The sequence below is a fragment of the Scleropages formosus genome, chromosome 1 (assembly GCF_900964775.1).
Source record: "Scleropages formosus chromosome 1, fSclFor1.1, whole genome shotgun sequence".
Classification (NCBI taxonomy): Eukaryota; Metazoa; Chordata; class Actinopteri; order Osteoglossiformes; family Osteoglossidae; genus Scleropages; species Scleropages formosus.
Window position 1 is genome coordinate 2,970,936 of NC_041806.1, and position 15,995 is coordinate 2,986,930.

At 42.9% G+C, this 15,995-nt stretch overlaps 2 protein-coding genes across 4 annotated transcripts in view; one reads left to right on the plus strand and one right to left on the minus strand.

The window, feature by feature from the left end:
* The window catches only part of slc39a11 (solute carrier family 39, member 11), a 96,563-nt gene extending 96,367 nt beyond the window's left edge, over positions 1–196 (minus strand). For all 3 annotated transcript variants that reach the window (XM_018745272.2, XM_018745271.2, XM_018745270.2), the window contains exon 1: positions 105–196. The gene's annotated coding sequence lies outside the window, so the exon portion shown is untranslated. The remainder of the gene's footprint in view (positions 1–104) is intronic.
* LOC108930258 (zinc finger protein 420-like) overlaps positions 1–15,995 on the plus strand; it is a 1,123,701-nt gene that overhangs the window by 740,365 nt on the left and 367,341 nt on the right. The gene's annotated exons all lie outside the window — the stretch shown is intronic.

Here is a 15,995-nt window from a genome sequence, read left to right on the forward strand (position 1 = left end):
AATCAATGCTTTCTCATTCAACCCTAACAATATACGCTTGTCTCTTCTGAAGGCTTGCTCTCGTATACAGGCACCTCCTACAAAACGAAAAAACGTTTACAGACCTACAGGATCCTGCGCGCCGAGTGTCCCTGAAAGTCAATTCATTCCAGCACATTGAAGGACCTACTGCCAGCGTTCTGTCACCATCACAAAGTCCGCCCTATTTACTTCCTGCTTCTCTGTACACGTGTCCCGTAAATCCCGCCTCAGAAGGATTTTATTGGCTGGCTGCGGCAGCACGAGCGCTCGGGCGAATTTTCTGCAACCCCAAAGGCAGCATGAACTGTCAATCATTCAGTTCCGGTTCGCGCCATGACGTTTTACTGGTGGATCTTGTTAAACCGTCAGGTCCGGAGTCTACGCCATAAGCAAACTTTCATAAACAAAAGTTTAACTGCAAAATGTTTTAGATGTACAAATGTAAAAAATCATCAATCTTACTAAGAAAGGAAGATTCTTTAATGGTTCCCAGGCATTGGATTTAGCGGTTTTTCGCTGTAACTTATTTTTTTACCCTAAATAGCCGTGAAATAAATTTTATGCCAAAAATTATTTATTAGAAAATATTTGTATTATTAATGACGAAGAGTGGTTAGTGAGGATTTATTTAAGAAGCCAATAAGGCTCAACATATGCAGGTCCAGCAACATAACTGAGGGCTTATTTAGTTTATGTTTTTTAAGTTTCCCCATTTCTTTTTGGAATAACTAAGTCTTCATATTTCAGCTAAAGCCACTTGTGCAGCATATGGATCAGTTTTATTCAAGCAAGCTGGTCATGTTGCCCGTTACTTTAGACAATAAATTTAGATTAGCCTACACTACTGACTACCCGATAATTAAAATCTTGTTTGTTTGTTTACACTTGTTTCCTCTGTAAACAAACAACAGACAGTGTTTGGAAAGGCACTATTCTTGCTGAGAAGAGAAATACTGAACAACTACTGTTTTATAACCCTTCAGACACTATGGATTCTGCTGTGAATACCACTTCAAACAACTTTTTGTTGTTTAAAGTTGGTTTTCATGAATTTCCCATCAACTGTTTTACATTTTGTTTTTCTTTTTAATTTTCTTGCTTTCAAGTCCAAATTTGTAGAATATGAATTATTTTTTTTTACATAGCTTTCGCATGTGAAAACTTGGCCATCTGTCATTTGTTCTGAAATTATTTCATCTGAGCTCCAAAGCACTAAGGTTTCCTTGGGGACATGCTTAAATGCCTTTTAAGTCCATCACCCTCACATTCTCTCTGATTGTCTGAGCAGGAGTAGGTAGATGTAGCTCAGCTGAATGGCCAGTCCCAATGAGTGATTGGGTTTTACCCAGGTGGTTATTTTCCTGAGAGCCTGGAGCTGTCAGGAAGCTTGATGACCCTATTTGTTGGAAAGCAGAAATTTCTATACAATTTGCTCACCGATTCTCTGGCTGCTGTTTAAATCCCTTGTGGGTGAGCAGGAATTGTAATCATCATCCAAGCAATGTTCTAAGTAGTGCCTTTGTATTTTCAACCATCATCCGACTGCTGGAAAACACGACATGAAGCCGCTAGGGTTGCGTCCATGTCTGATCGCTGTTGATTCATGGGACCTGGTGAAAATGACCGCTATGTGCAGATCATCAGTAAGACCAGATGCCACAAAGTCAAGGCGACTGCCATAATCTGACAGAGAACTATGGTCAAGAAGATCACTGCTTTTAGAGTAACTCCCCAGTTAAACATGACTGCCTGGGTGCTAAAAATTATTATTTTAAGGAGTTCCTGTTTAGATGCAGTAATAACTACAGTATTTCAGGTAGTCAAGAAGGTCACTACTATAAGGAGATTACAGCCATAAAGAAGTACTAAACACAGCGGACCACTGCAGATGTGTAAAGGAGCAGGAAGACCACCGCATTTAGGAGACACTATCATTCACAATCCCCTCCAAAGAGCATTAACATATCGATTGTTTTTATGCACAGAAAACGAGAAAGTGGAAGACTCATTTCCACAAGGAACTCCCCTTTAATAATATATTTCAAGATGATTTTTAATCCCCCGAGTCAACTGAAAACCAAGTCTGAACCAAGATGAAACACACACACACACACACATTTTCAGAACCGCTTGTCCCTTACGGGGTCACGGGGAACCGGAGCCTACCCGGCAACACAGGGCGTAAGGCCAGAGGGGGAAGGGGACACACCCAGGACGGGACGCCAGTCCGCCGCAAGGCACCCCAAGTGGGACTTGAACCCCAGACCCACCGGAGAGCATGACTGCAGTCCAACCCACTGCGCCACCGCACCCCCCCAAGATGAAACATCTGTCTTAAAAATAAAATGACAAACATCTCAGTTTGATTCAGTCCGACTGCATGAGAAATTCATGTTGTTTAACCTAAGGCAAGGTATGACCTTCAGAGGTCTCTCAAACGTCATGGATGGTTAACGTCAAGCAATGAGGAGACATTTTTCTAATTCCACGATGTTCCCTTTGTGAACAAAAAGAACCTGAAGAACTGGATCAATGCTAGAAAGTTATTTATACATTTGGCATAACCTTGATAACCAAGTCCAAAATGTCTTGCTGATTACTTTAAGGAAGCCTGCCTAAGCTACTAGTGTTGTAGGCAGTTGCTTCTATGAGCTATACCCCATGAGAGCAACTTACATAACATGACCCACTACTTAGTATTTTTCGCTAATGCATTTCGGGTTAAGTACGCAGATGAAGAGTGCAACAGCAGACACCTTCCGGAGACTTGAACTTGCATCCTTTCAGCTGTTGTTGTACCTCCTTAACCCTGCAGCTGTCTATGGCATCTGCTAGCATGAGTCATGACAGCATAGTGTCTTTGAAGGAGTATCAGTCAGCCATCCAAGAGGTACTTTGTGAAATTAGTTTTTCATGTTGTAAAATGAGCTTTTCACTTTTTATGTTTCAAGCTCCAAAGGAGATGACGGTTTGACACTGTGTTATAGATGAGAAAAACTCACATACATGTTGTGCTGTTCATTTAGACTGTCTATTGTTTCAGATATGAGTCATGCAAGGTCCTTACAGTCACATCATCCTGGCCTAGAGAAGTAGGACATCTGGATATGAATCTCCTCTGTGAGTTGGAACCAATTTAACACAATCTGTCTCCACTTACTGGTCAACAACGGGTTGCATTTATTACCCATGTGCCCGACTTGAACACCTCCGGCCTCACAGGGCTAAAAGGAGTGTTTCGTTATGGTGTCCCCTCTCTGTCTGGACTTTGTACCAAATCCACAAACTTCTGAGGGTCTTCAGGCCTTTGGGAATAGGCATGCACTAACTCTTGTATTCTGTTGTTTCACTTTATTGTAGTAGTCATTTCAGAGTTTCCATTTTTAGTCTTCTTGTCATCGAGACCCATGAACCCATCACAAAAATGTGTTTTATTCGTATCATCTCTTGGCCCTTCAAAAGTACATTTCATTCAGCTTATAATAACTGAAACCCAATAAAAAATCAGTGATGAGACTGATTTTTTCTGTGTGCAGTGATCAGGTGCAGCTAACATGATTTTTTTTTCTTCTTTTCAATGTGTCATTCAAGGAAAATTATAAGCAAGATATAACTATTGAAATGACTTCTGCTTTCAAATGTCAGTTTAATGACCCCAAGGTCATACTGCATAAAATGCAGCAACAAACTCTATGGCCCGTGTCCAATTCCCATCAGCAGCAAGAGGGAAAAAAACGACAACATTTTAATACTAATTAGGCTCTTCTTTTTTCAAGCGCACCAAAACATGACAAATTTTCCAAATGAAAGAGGCGTCAGCCGACAGTCGCTTCATAGGTTCTCCATAATTACCAAAGTCAAGAGCCGATCAGAGCCGCTCTTTGTTTTTATGTTAATGCCTTAAACAAAAATTGTTGGCAGCCTTCACAGACCTGCCTTTTTTCTTGTCCATTACCAAATGACAATGTGGCACCCTCTCTTCATGAAAGCTTCAAGAAGGATAAAACAGGAGAGACTTATAAAAAGACCTCTCTATGACATCAAGACATGAGAGACTTCTAAAAGACCTCTCTGCAACATAAGAACATAAGCAATGTGTAAAAAAACCTCTCTGCAACATAAAAGGAGACTTGTAAAATACTTCTCCATAACTCAAAGGGGCTGTACCCAAGAACCTTTTTCCAAGAGCCTGGAGCATGTCTCACTTGGGAAGCTGGATTTTTCGGACCATAGCTACTTAAGCCATCCAGAAGACACCAAGGTGGAATGGGGGTTGCCCATATTTAGTGGCCTCTCACTGGTGAATGATCTTCTGAAGTCCTCATTCCCTGCTGGCGTTAATCGCGTCCACGGAGTCTCTACATCATGCCATTTGCCCCAAGCTGTGAAGAAGTTTTCCCTGACTCTATGGAAAATAGGCAAGCACTCCATGAGTTGTTTTATTATTGGTCTACCGACATCCACCCTGTGGTGACCAGGCCCATCGGGAACACTAAAATGGTAACTTAATCACCTTGCCAAACTACAAAGGCATCTCCTGCTCACTGGGAACCATAAGGGTCCTTCTTTGTACTAAGAAGAGTTGATAGGTGGTCTGGAACTCATAAAGAGATTGATGCAGAGAAACATGCTCCTATTCTGGTACCCACCATCTCTCCTCAATTTGGTCGTGATAACCACAGTGGTCAGAAAGACAAGTCTGACTTTTTTGTGCTCATTGGGAATCATTTGAGGATCATTGTTGCTCATTGTGGTTGAGTGAACCATTGCACCCCAGAGGTCATGGAGGTAACCCACTGGGCTACAGTGGGGGTTGCTATATGAGAATTTGGCAGGGGGCACATGAGGCCATTCTTTCATCACAGTTCAACCCTACCCCACAGCATTCTGTGCTGCTGTTTGCACAGTACCAGCTCGCCTTGGGGTTTTTATCTGGAACTCATAATGAGTGTGTGGGCAGAGGCAGACCAGGAGCAAGCTATCAGTCACCCTGCGTTATCTGAGCCATGTTCTGGAACCAGCATGACAAATGCACTCTCATTGGGTCAGGCTTGATCTGGCAAGGTGAGAAACACGAAGAGCCAGCCCATCCTCCAAGAAGGCCAATCAGCTGTTTCCCTACCGGCTTTGACCAGGACATTGGTGGCAAATGGATTGTCAGAGTGACCCCCCACTGAACTGCGATGGGAGGGAAGCAGAGGTGCAGGGGGTGGGATGAGAGGAGGAGGTGGGAGCTGGAGGGCCCTGTGGGAGAATGTTTAGTTATGAAACCAAGAGTATTGTAGCAGATGGGTTTGTCTGCGCCTTGGAGACCGCATGTGGTGGGGGACCCGGAGAGTCGGCACAGTTTAGCAGGGGACTGCAGAAGGAGCAGAAGGAAAGGGCAGTCTTCACTGCCACTGGTGGAGGCAAGCACACAAGGAGTGTCCCTGACATCAGAGATCTGGGACTGCAGAGGGAAGATTCACAAAGGGAAAACTTGCTTCAAGGACAATACCTCATGTTTGTCATCTTTTGATTCATCTGGACTGACACCTTGTGAGTGTTTTTAAATCTGAATTTTTTTTTAAGAAGTATTTTAAAGGTGTACTTTGATTGAAATTTTTTTTCTTGCTGTACGAGTCCATGCTTTCAGCAGTTTCCAAAGGAGGAGAAAACTAGCAGGCTGCATTTTCCATGCGGTTGTATTTCAAATCAAGAAATACAAACGGTGTCCCTGTTGGTACAATATTTTTCTAATTTCTTTCATTTACTTACTCAGTAGGTGTGTTTTTTTATCATGAACAGCATATACCCAGTAACTTCAACAATTCACAAATTTACGCATCTGGAGTTTGTGGCTGAGGAATCTGAAGAGTGCAAATTTACTTTTCTTCAGGATTAAACTATTTTTTTCCCACTACTCAGCAGCAGATCATAGTGCAATTTCCTAACCAGTACGATACCTGTTATTAATTTCAAACAATTCTTGGAATAACAAGAGAAATGGAATTAATGTCGGGGGCTGTTTACAACACAGTGTCCATTATAGAGCCAAATAATGGAGGTGGGTGGGATGAGGCCCACCCAGGGTCATTCTCATTCAATGTGATTTTATCTGTCCTCTATGTGGTTGTGTGTATAGTAGGGCTTGGAGGAAACGCCCTAGTCATGACAGCCATGTTGAAGCTGGATCAGATGAGCACAGCTACCACTGTCTACATCTTCAACCTGGCCCTGGCTGATGGCCTTTTCATGGTGGGGCTACCCTTCATCGCCTACCAGAACCTCCAGAATCACTGGCCATTTGGCAACCTGGCTTGCCGTTTGGTCATGGTCCTTGATGGTGTCAACCAGTTCACCAGCGTCTTCTGCCTGACGGTCATGAGCGTGGATCGTTGCCTGGCAGCAGCCAGTCCTCTCCACTTTGGCCAGTGGCGAAGCCCCAGAAGGGCTAAGGTGGTCACCTTGCTACTGTGGCCCCTCTCCCTGCTTCCGATTCTCCCCATGGCAATCCACTTCTCCGCTGACAGCGGTCATTGCATTCTGGATCCTCATGGAGTCTTTGACACCTGGTGGCCAGTCTTCATCACATACACGTTCATTCTGGGCTTTGCATTACCCTTCTCCATCATGATCACCTCATTTGTGGTGTTGGTGGTCACCTTGAGGGCCTGCCGACAGGGCAGCCCCCAGAGCCATGAGAGGCAGCGATTGGAGGGGCAGGTCACCAAGATGGTGGCAGCAGTGGCACTAGCCTTTGCCATCTGTTGGCTGCCCTTCTATGCTACCAACTTTTATGCGCAGCACAGCCCCGACCTAGAGCCAGCCTTCAGCAGAGCTTTCCAGTTTGTGGTGCTCCTTTCCTACTCATGGAGCTGTGCTAACCCCATCCTCTATGCCTGCTTCTCAGAAGTATTTCGGAAGCACTTCCACACCCTGTTGTGCCGAAAGTGGCATGGGCCCCCGCACTTTGACACTAACACCGAGATCTTCAGCCTACATGATGCTGAGTCCAGCATGGTATAGATGACGTTGCAACCCATGTGTGATTGACCAAAGGTGTACTTATTTGCTTGCACCACCTAAGGGGTATGACTGCCATTAATCTTAACTGACCCTTCCCAAAATATTCCCTACCTGACAGTAGATAACACATTGATATATTATTGACTGCCTTGTTTCTCCTTGGCAGCAATGTGGTTAAACCCAAATTATTCAAATTATGAAGGACACAAACCAAGTAATTGAAAAATGGTAGATGCAAGATGTTACCACTTTGTTACTGAGGGAGAAAAAAATCTGTGAATGTGAAAAAGAAAACATGAAGCAACTTGTAAAATTATAATGTCACTACTTTGGCATAAGAATGACCAAATCAACATACAGTATAATATGCATTAGTGTTAGCATGTCAGTCACAAATGTTAAATTGTTTGGTTTTTGTTGAGTGTTCTGAGAGCTTGAGTGCTCAGTCTTGCTGGGAAGGACACCATTACATTCAAATACACTTCTATGAAGTTATCTAAACTCTGAAGCCCCCCTTTATTTCTGAAAAGAGATTCTATTCAATGATCTGGAAAAGACCCTCAAATATGCTGATGTACTCATAAAAATGAAGAGTAGAACTGTTCACACAATAGTTTTTTTTTCTATAATGCAAAATCGATGTCAAAGCCGAACTTCAAAACAGCATTAGAAACATATAGATTTCTCAGAATGTGGTGTTGCGGGAGACTTTTAAGGATACAAAAGAGAAGTGGGGAAACAAACTGAAGGCTCTTGGATCAAATGAAGCCATAACTCTCATCAGAAGCATCGATGATGAGGCAGAGGTGAGGGTGCTGTGGACATAGTATGAGAAGACTGGATTCTCGAAAAATATGGTAATGCTTGCAAGAGTTGCAATAAAAAGAAGATGACAACCAGCAACCACATGAATGGGCTCCGGCTCAGTGACAGTGGACACAATGCTTTCAACACTAAGGACACAAGTGGAGGGCAGTTTTCGTTTCTGGATCATTCTGTGTATGTCAACAAGCTCTGGCACTGATTTGATTAAATTTATTTTCAATTTCCACTGCCTTATGGACTGATAAGAACTCTGGTTTTAATATAAGCAAAGGACCTGTGTAAGATAGATAATGTTAGAAAAATTGCATATAATGTGCTTTTATAATGACAGGCCTTTTCATTTTCATGTGTATTATTAGTTATTCTTCTGCATAAAATACTCAGAAATCCCATTTAAACACCTTTGTGTACGAGTAGCATGGGAGTAATTTCTATATTAAAACTATAATACAATCAGGGGTGTCTCCAGGTCTTGTGGATTTTATGTCTTTATTATCAGCGAGGCCATTAGGATCAGACAGACTATTACTGCTTCAGGAAAAGTTCCCGCGCGACGAAGCGCGCGACATGGACACTTCCGTCGTGCACTCGCTCGGCGGAGAGCGCGAGCTCCACTGAGACAAAACGCCTGCACAGGTAAATTTTTCGGGGAGCGTTTTTATTGAGACGAGAATAAATATATCTAATACAAATAAACACTTACTAAGTACAAGTAGATAATTAAAAAAAAAAACAGCCCAATCAATAAATAAAAGATGGTCTTCCAGTAACGGCTGATGACACTTCTCTCGCGGGACCGGCACCGCCGAGCGCATGCGCGCGCAACAACGAAGCGTCGGAGAGGATTGCGTTTGGTGCTTGCGAGTAGCGAGCGCCTCAGGAATTAAATGTGAAAATTAAAGACTTCTGAGGGATTATCAAAGATGGAAACATGCGAAATGTTTCATATTTGTTACGTGGTATGTTTAAAATTAAAGTTTGCACTGGCAAATAAAAATGAAGGATGATGCCAGCCTGGTGTTGGAATTCCGTCATAAACTAAACTAACTTGTGCGGCAAGTTTGTAGCTCTAGCTGCGCACAACACATCCTATACTGAACTGATTTTATTTGTAACTCAGGAGCCTATAAATTAATGATGGAATGTTTTCTATCAGCAGGTTGTGTTAAAATCCATCTGTGCCCCAGAGTGCCCTCCTTGATGTACACAGTCATCGGCCACCAACCTAGTAGTGTTTAGATGACTAGTACGTACCAACAAGCTCGTGACTTTAAATTTATGTCATTTAAATGTATAATTACTGCTAATTTATCACCATAACAGCAATTTGTATACTTTCTGGTGTAGCTCCAAAAATGTGAGCCTTTTCCATTGTCCAGGCATTTGCTTCTTTCCGTTACGGTATCCCCTTTTGACCACACTTTTGTCAGGAGCAAATTACATTACATTCTATTTTACCAGTTTAAACAGCTGTATATTTACTAAAGCAATTGTAAATTCTCCTAAGAGGTTTCGACTCCAATTCCAGTTGTCATTGTCCCGCTTCCAGGAACGTCATTGCCAATGTGATTGCATTTGTGTGCGTGTGTGTGTGTGATTTTGACGGTTATGTTCCATTGTATTACATGCCAGTGTTGATGGTTTCTTGCTTGAATTGGGATAGGTTTTGTAGAAAGAAATTGCCGTTTTACTCAGAACTATGTAATCCACAAAGAAAAGGCTTTCCAGTTAATTCTAAAAATCCTTGGATTAGTCAGCCTTTGCACCATGAATGAGTCGACAGGGAAGCTAAGCACAACTTTTGTTTTGATAAACAGGGAAATAAAGGTTTGAATTGGTCCTGCCTAAATACAATGACGTGAGAGGAAAAAAGTGAGAAGGAAAGGAAGGTAATAGAGAGTTGCAGAGCTTGTAGAACAGGCCAGTGAGGCCACAGCAGCAGTGACTATTGAAAAGTCCAAAAGACATGCTGTTCAGGTTCACCCATAGTGTGTGTGTGTGTGTGTGTGTGTGTGTGTGTGTGTGTGTGTGTGTGTGTTCCACTGATGTATGGATGAGAGTTCATTGGAAGTCATTTTGGAGATAAGCATATGCTAAATAAATGTAAATGTAAAAATGGAGAGCAGAACTATGGTCAAGGGCAGAGAGTTGTAGCCTCAAAGTGCACGGCCAGTTCCCATGATCACTTTTGCTGTTGTCCTTTCTGCCAGGGTGAGGCGGACCCAAGTGCGGTTGCACGGTTTTATTCAGGATCAGCAGTCAAAATGAGTAGTAGTAATCGTAGCGAGGGTCACTGATGAGGAGACATCGATACAAGGAGAATCCGAAGTCGTAGTCCAAGAAGCGAAGTCAATGGTCAGGGAATGAAGAGAACGAGGAGACCGGGGGACTGGAACAGGGAAAGGTAGGAACAGGAACTGGAACAGACATGAGAACAAGGATGAGGAGGAAAACAAGGATGCAGGAGAGATTGCAGGAGACCACAGTCGTGAGTGAGCGGATGGCTCAATGAGGTTCCACGATCTGGTCGGTCCGGTGTCGTCCTCTTATGCTTCGTTTCCCTGATCATCCACAGGTGCGTTGAGTTGCGATGAGGTCGTGGGTGTGACAGCTGTAGTATCTTTGAATTGCAACATTAAAAAATTTAGCAGTGGTGGCAAAGTGATGAACTGAGTAGTTCCGGTGCGTTGCAGCTCCTAGGATGTGGGTTTGAGCATAATTTTGAATGGGTCTCCTCTGGGAACTCCTGTTTCCTCCCACAGTTTAAAGACAGGTGTTTCGGGTAGGCCGGGGAATCTGAATTGCTCTTAGTGTGTTTATGTGAGTCAGTAAGTGTGTGTGATTTTTCTGTGGTCCAGGGTGTACCCTGCCTCGCATCCTGTGCTTCCAGGATATATTCTGGACCACCATGGCCCTGCATTGGACAAACAGTTATTGATAACTGATGGATGGATGTATGTTCAAATATCCAGCTGGTTCAATGTGTAAAAGTATGATTTGTGTGAAATTCCAGATAAACAACTCAGGAATAAATATGAACAATCAGAATCGCAGCATTACTACGGTAAGTTATGAAAAAAAGAACATATCTCAATGAATTGAATTAGTGGGCTGGGAAGGTATGTGAAACCTTTCAGGGTGGGAGTAATTTTGCTGCCCCTTCTTGGTATGAATTGACATTGGTGCTGTCCGATCCATCCTCTCAGCGGATAACGCAGAGGAAAAAGAAATATTAAAAACATAGATAATGTTGCCGACCTTCAAATCTAAAATGAGGTAAGTGGCGGAGCAACGCTGTTCAAAGACACATGGGCAAAATGCACTTTGCTTCTGCAAGCTGTGCAAAGCATTATACTGCATATGTTTGCTTATAATATTCAAAGTTTGAGTATTATTCCATTTATATTCAGTTTATAACCTGCTAACACAATTCAAGGAAAGTGCATTTGTCTGCAGCAGCTGAAAAAACAACCTTTTGTGTAGGGCTGTGGGCCAACATTACTCTTGGGTTCTTTCATAAATGTACTTAGCCTTAAGCACTTTTCGTCCACTAGATTAATCAATAAATCAGTCAGAAATTATTTTACAGAGCATGTACACAATCAAGTGGTCATGTTCCATTTTCCTTTCAGGTCAAAGACTGCAAAGCATCCTTAATCTTTGTCACCATTACTGTCATCGTCTGTTGAAATGATGAATTAGAGCCACTGGGGTTTTGTTTTGCTAGTTGGCGATCATAAGGGGCTCGGGGCGACTGCTGGGGCTTCATTACTCCATCTCAACTCAAATCCGGTGACCCCCCATCATCTCAACAAAGGCAAAGTCCTTCACAAGCTTTTAATGGTCAGCTGTAAGCCCAGGCACACTGCTCCAGTAACAGCTGTTATTTTAATAATATCTCTGTTGTAAATGCATCGTCTTGGAACGGTTTGGGATGGAATGAGATTAGCACATCGGTGATCAAAGCGACTACTTTGTCTCATGAATTGGGAGCACACAACGACAGTTGCGTTGTGCTTTTTGTGGAATGTTAATCAATTTTGGCTATTAATACCTGCTTTCACAAGTACAATGAAAAGGGAGAGATACATTCTGAAATGTTGAGAGAGGAGGGAGCAAGGGATTTACTTCCTTGGCAACCAGTTCAAGTCTCAGGAGGGGCACTTCTTAAGTTCCCCATGAGAAAAGTGCTAAACCTTCATTGTTCCACATGCATAAATGAGTAAGAATTTATCATTTTGGATAAAAGTGTGGAGTAAGAAAAAAAGCAAGAAAATTACATTCACACACACACATTTTCAGAACCGCTTGTCCCATACGGGGTCGCGGGGAACCGGAGCCTACCCGGTAACACAGGGCGTAAGGCCGGAGGGGGAGGGGACACACCCAGGACGGGACGCCAGGCCGTCGCAAGGCACCCCAAGCGGGACTCGAACCCCAGACCTACCAGAGAGCAGGACTGTGGTCCAACCCATTGCGCCCACCGAAATTACATTCAATTTTTTTTTTTTTTTTTTTTACATCGGGAATTGCAGGATGTGGGTGGAGTTTAACGCTGGTCTCAGGGTCAGGGTTTTCAGCCCCAAATCAAAGCAGACAGCACAAGGGTCACAGCAGTAAACACCATTAAAGATACTGAATGGACCTTATGACAGGACCAGCAGAAAATGCCAATAATCGATAGCAAGCACTCATGGCTGTTCATCTAAAGCCCCCTAGGAGACCATAAACTTAAAAAGCAAAAGTTCCTGTAACCATGGAAACATGCATGTGCGTGCAAACACACAGACACATATCTGCGCAAACATATAAACTTGCACGTGTGCACATTTGATGTCATCTGGCTTCTCTGGTGTTGGTTAAGGTAGTGAGTGAAGTATAATTTAACATCATTGAATGGTAGGAATTGCAAAGGTTCATTTTTCCTGTGGGTGAGTTTCCACCCGTTTAATTATTCTGATGTTTTATCGTTCGTTATTGTGTGTCGCGCTTTGTGTCCATTTGGCCGTTTGTTATTTCGCAGAACTGTGTACCTCTCAGGTTGACCATCATTGTGAACTGAAAACAGATTTTCTGCTCATCTTCACTGAGTAAAGATGAAATAAATCAACTGCAGAAAAGTACTGGGAAGGACGAAGGAGTGAAATATCCATGGCTGTGAAATGCCCTGGAATGCTGGCAGATGACAGCTGAGGCTCCATGTGGGGTTCGTGTGCAGATCCGCGGGTTTTCTGCGTGACGGCGAGGAACTCTGCCTGTCAGCCTCGGAAAGCAGCAGATCTATCGAGCTCCTTCAGCACAGATGATGTTTGTACTGCTTTCGTCTTCCCATAAAGCCTGTCAAGTGCAGCTTGTTACACACGCTGCGGTCGATCTAGAGCTTTCAGCTCAGCACACTTATTGCACGCTGTTGGAAACCCAGCCTTTTTCAGAAGCATCTGCAGAAAGGTGGGGAACGAGAAGCGATTTTCCGCTGAAGACGCACTGTATGTACCAGAAATAAAAAAAACTTTCATTGGTGACGAATAAAGATTTCTTACGATACACTTAAAGACACTGTAGTCAAATCTCTGACAAAGGACAACTATCTCAAAGAAAAGGCATGAAATCAGTCATCTTAGCCTTAGCGCATCACAAAACTTCTATAAGCTTGTTTCTTTGTCTCAAGTGGGAAGTTTGAATATTCAGCAGGTTCTACATGGTCTTTTGAGCTCATGCTGCAAGGTGCAGCAGTTACTGTCAACATTTCTAATAAAACTGGCCTCTTTCAGAGCCTGATGTTCTTTTTACAGCATTTTAAATCTCTGGTCCTGTTAAGTTTCACAGCGATGCTTGTAAAGTGCACTGCAGAAAGATCTATCATTTGACATTCCCTTGGTCTGCTGTATTTGGTTCATTATTTCAGCAGATCGGACACCAAATCAATAAAGGCGAAGCTGCAGACAGGAGGGCTGTGACCGTTAATGTATCCACTGCTATACTGGTAGTCCCACAAACAGCAGTTTTGAAGCAAAGAGGTGATTTCAAACACCTGCCACCGAGTGTGTCATGAATGATTTTGTGCTTCACCGCGGTCGCTACGGGAAGCTCTGTGCCATCTTAAGATTTTATTGGAGCGAGACACAGGTGACGTTCATCGCCGTATTTCTCACTAAAACAGCATGAGCCCTTTAATTTTGATGGTGCAGTTTGAGACCACCTGTTTCACATGAACTTGCAGCTGTTCTCTAGCACTTAGCTGAACAGGGAATCCGTTTTTTTCCGAAGGTTCAAATGAATTAAACTTTGGAGACAATTTAAAAAATACCCTGTCGATGTAAGGAGACTGAGAAGCGACAGGCTGACCTTATTCAATGACCACCGTATACCATGCCTGCTGAACACGATGGACAAGCTGATCTAGTCACTCTATATCTTTGTTCTCACTATGTGAGAAGGTGACCAATAGAGCCCACTATGACAGTATCAGAGGATAAGTCATACATACATACATTATATGTATGATACATATACATACAGTCATCTTATGACTCCAGACATAGAGTGGGAGAAATCAACGTCATGGTCAGAGATAAAGAAAAATGTCAAAATAGATCCTTGGGATGAAACTTGTAACACTCACCCCCAACAGGAGATCCTCAATTCCCTGTCATTCCATTTTATATTCACGCAGCTGTGAAAGCTCTGCCGTAAAACCATGAAAATCAGTGCACAGCGAGGTAACGTGGCAAAAAGGTGGAGCTCCGAAGCTGGAAAAAGCTCATGTCGAAGGTTTGCGATCTTCTTTGTGAAGGATTTCCTGTGAACCTGAATTTATTTTCTCATTTAATGCCAGCCTAACAATTTTACACCTGTACAATTGTTTATTATGCATTGGTGTATTAACCTGCACTAGCTGTTGTCATGTCATTAAGTGGCACTGCCATAAAGTCATAAATCATGTTTTGCTCCTCGACTGCTTGACCATATTGGAATATGATAAGTTCAAAGTTCAGCGCCGGCGGTCCCAAAGGAAAAGGGCCACGTCATTTATCTGACACTATAATTAAAAACTCAACCGAATCAATACAAGTGCACTGTGACTGCCTCAGTAGGATTCAAGTTTTTTTTAAACTTGTAAACTGTTTTCACCTTCCATTTCAAATGTAAATATTTCAAAGAGAACATATATTACAGATTAATACAATAAATATAGAAGAGGCATGGCTAAGAGCAACATGGTGGAACAGTGAGTAGCGCTGCTGTCTCACGGCACTGGGTGGTTCAAGAGGACGTGGGTTCGATCCCCGCTCACTCTGTGTGGAGTTTGCATGTTCTCCCCATGTCTGTGTGGGTTTCCTCTGGGTGCTCTGGTTTCCTCCCACAGTCCAAAGACATGCTGTTTAGATTCCCCCATTGTGTGTGTGTGTGTGTGTGTGTGTGTGTGTGTGTGTGTGTGTGTGTGTGTGTGTGTGTGTGTGTGTGTGTGTGTTCTACTGATGTATGGATGAGTGAGCCAGCGTAAGTAGTGTATCTAACAGTAGATGTCTTTGGGTGCTCTGGTTTCCCCCCCACACTTCAAAGACATGCCGTTCAGGTTCCCCCATAGTGTGTGAGTGACAGAGAGAGTGTATTCCACTGATGTATGGATGAGTGACCCATTGTAAGTACTGCATCTAGCAGTGTAATTCACCGCGGTGAGTAAGGTGTGTGGGCTGATAACACTACATAGAGTTCTTTGGAAAAAACTGTCTGCTAAATAAATAAATGTAAATGTGTGTGGTGCGAGAGGTTGTGGGTTTGATCCCCACTTAGTCCCCTCGGTTCAATACTCAAAGGTTCACCGTCGTGCTCAAAACAAGTGGTTATTGAAACTGGATGGAACTAATACTGAATAATCACGTGCTAATTCATTACCACGGGCTGATTAAGGATTAACCACGTGCTCAGACAGCCAGCTTTTAAAGTAGGAACATGATCGCGTGAAGTTTAATGCTTTTTCATTTAAACTGCTGGCTATTTTAAATTAAACCTCGCAGATCAGGGCTTGAAAAAGCAACAGCCTATAGCTCATAATTTCCGTTGTATAAAATAAGAACAAATGCATGCTGTATTGTGTTGCAGAATTAACAAGTGGGGATTTTTAGTGTGACCATCTCGGT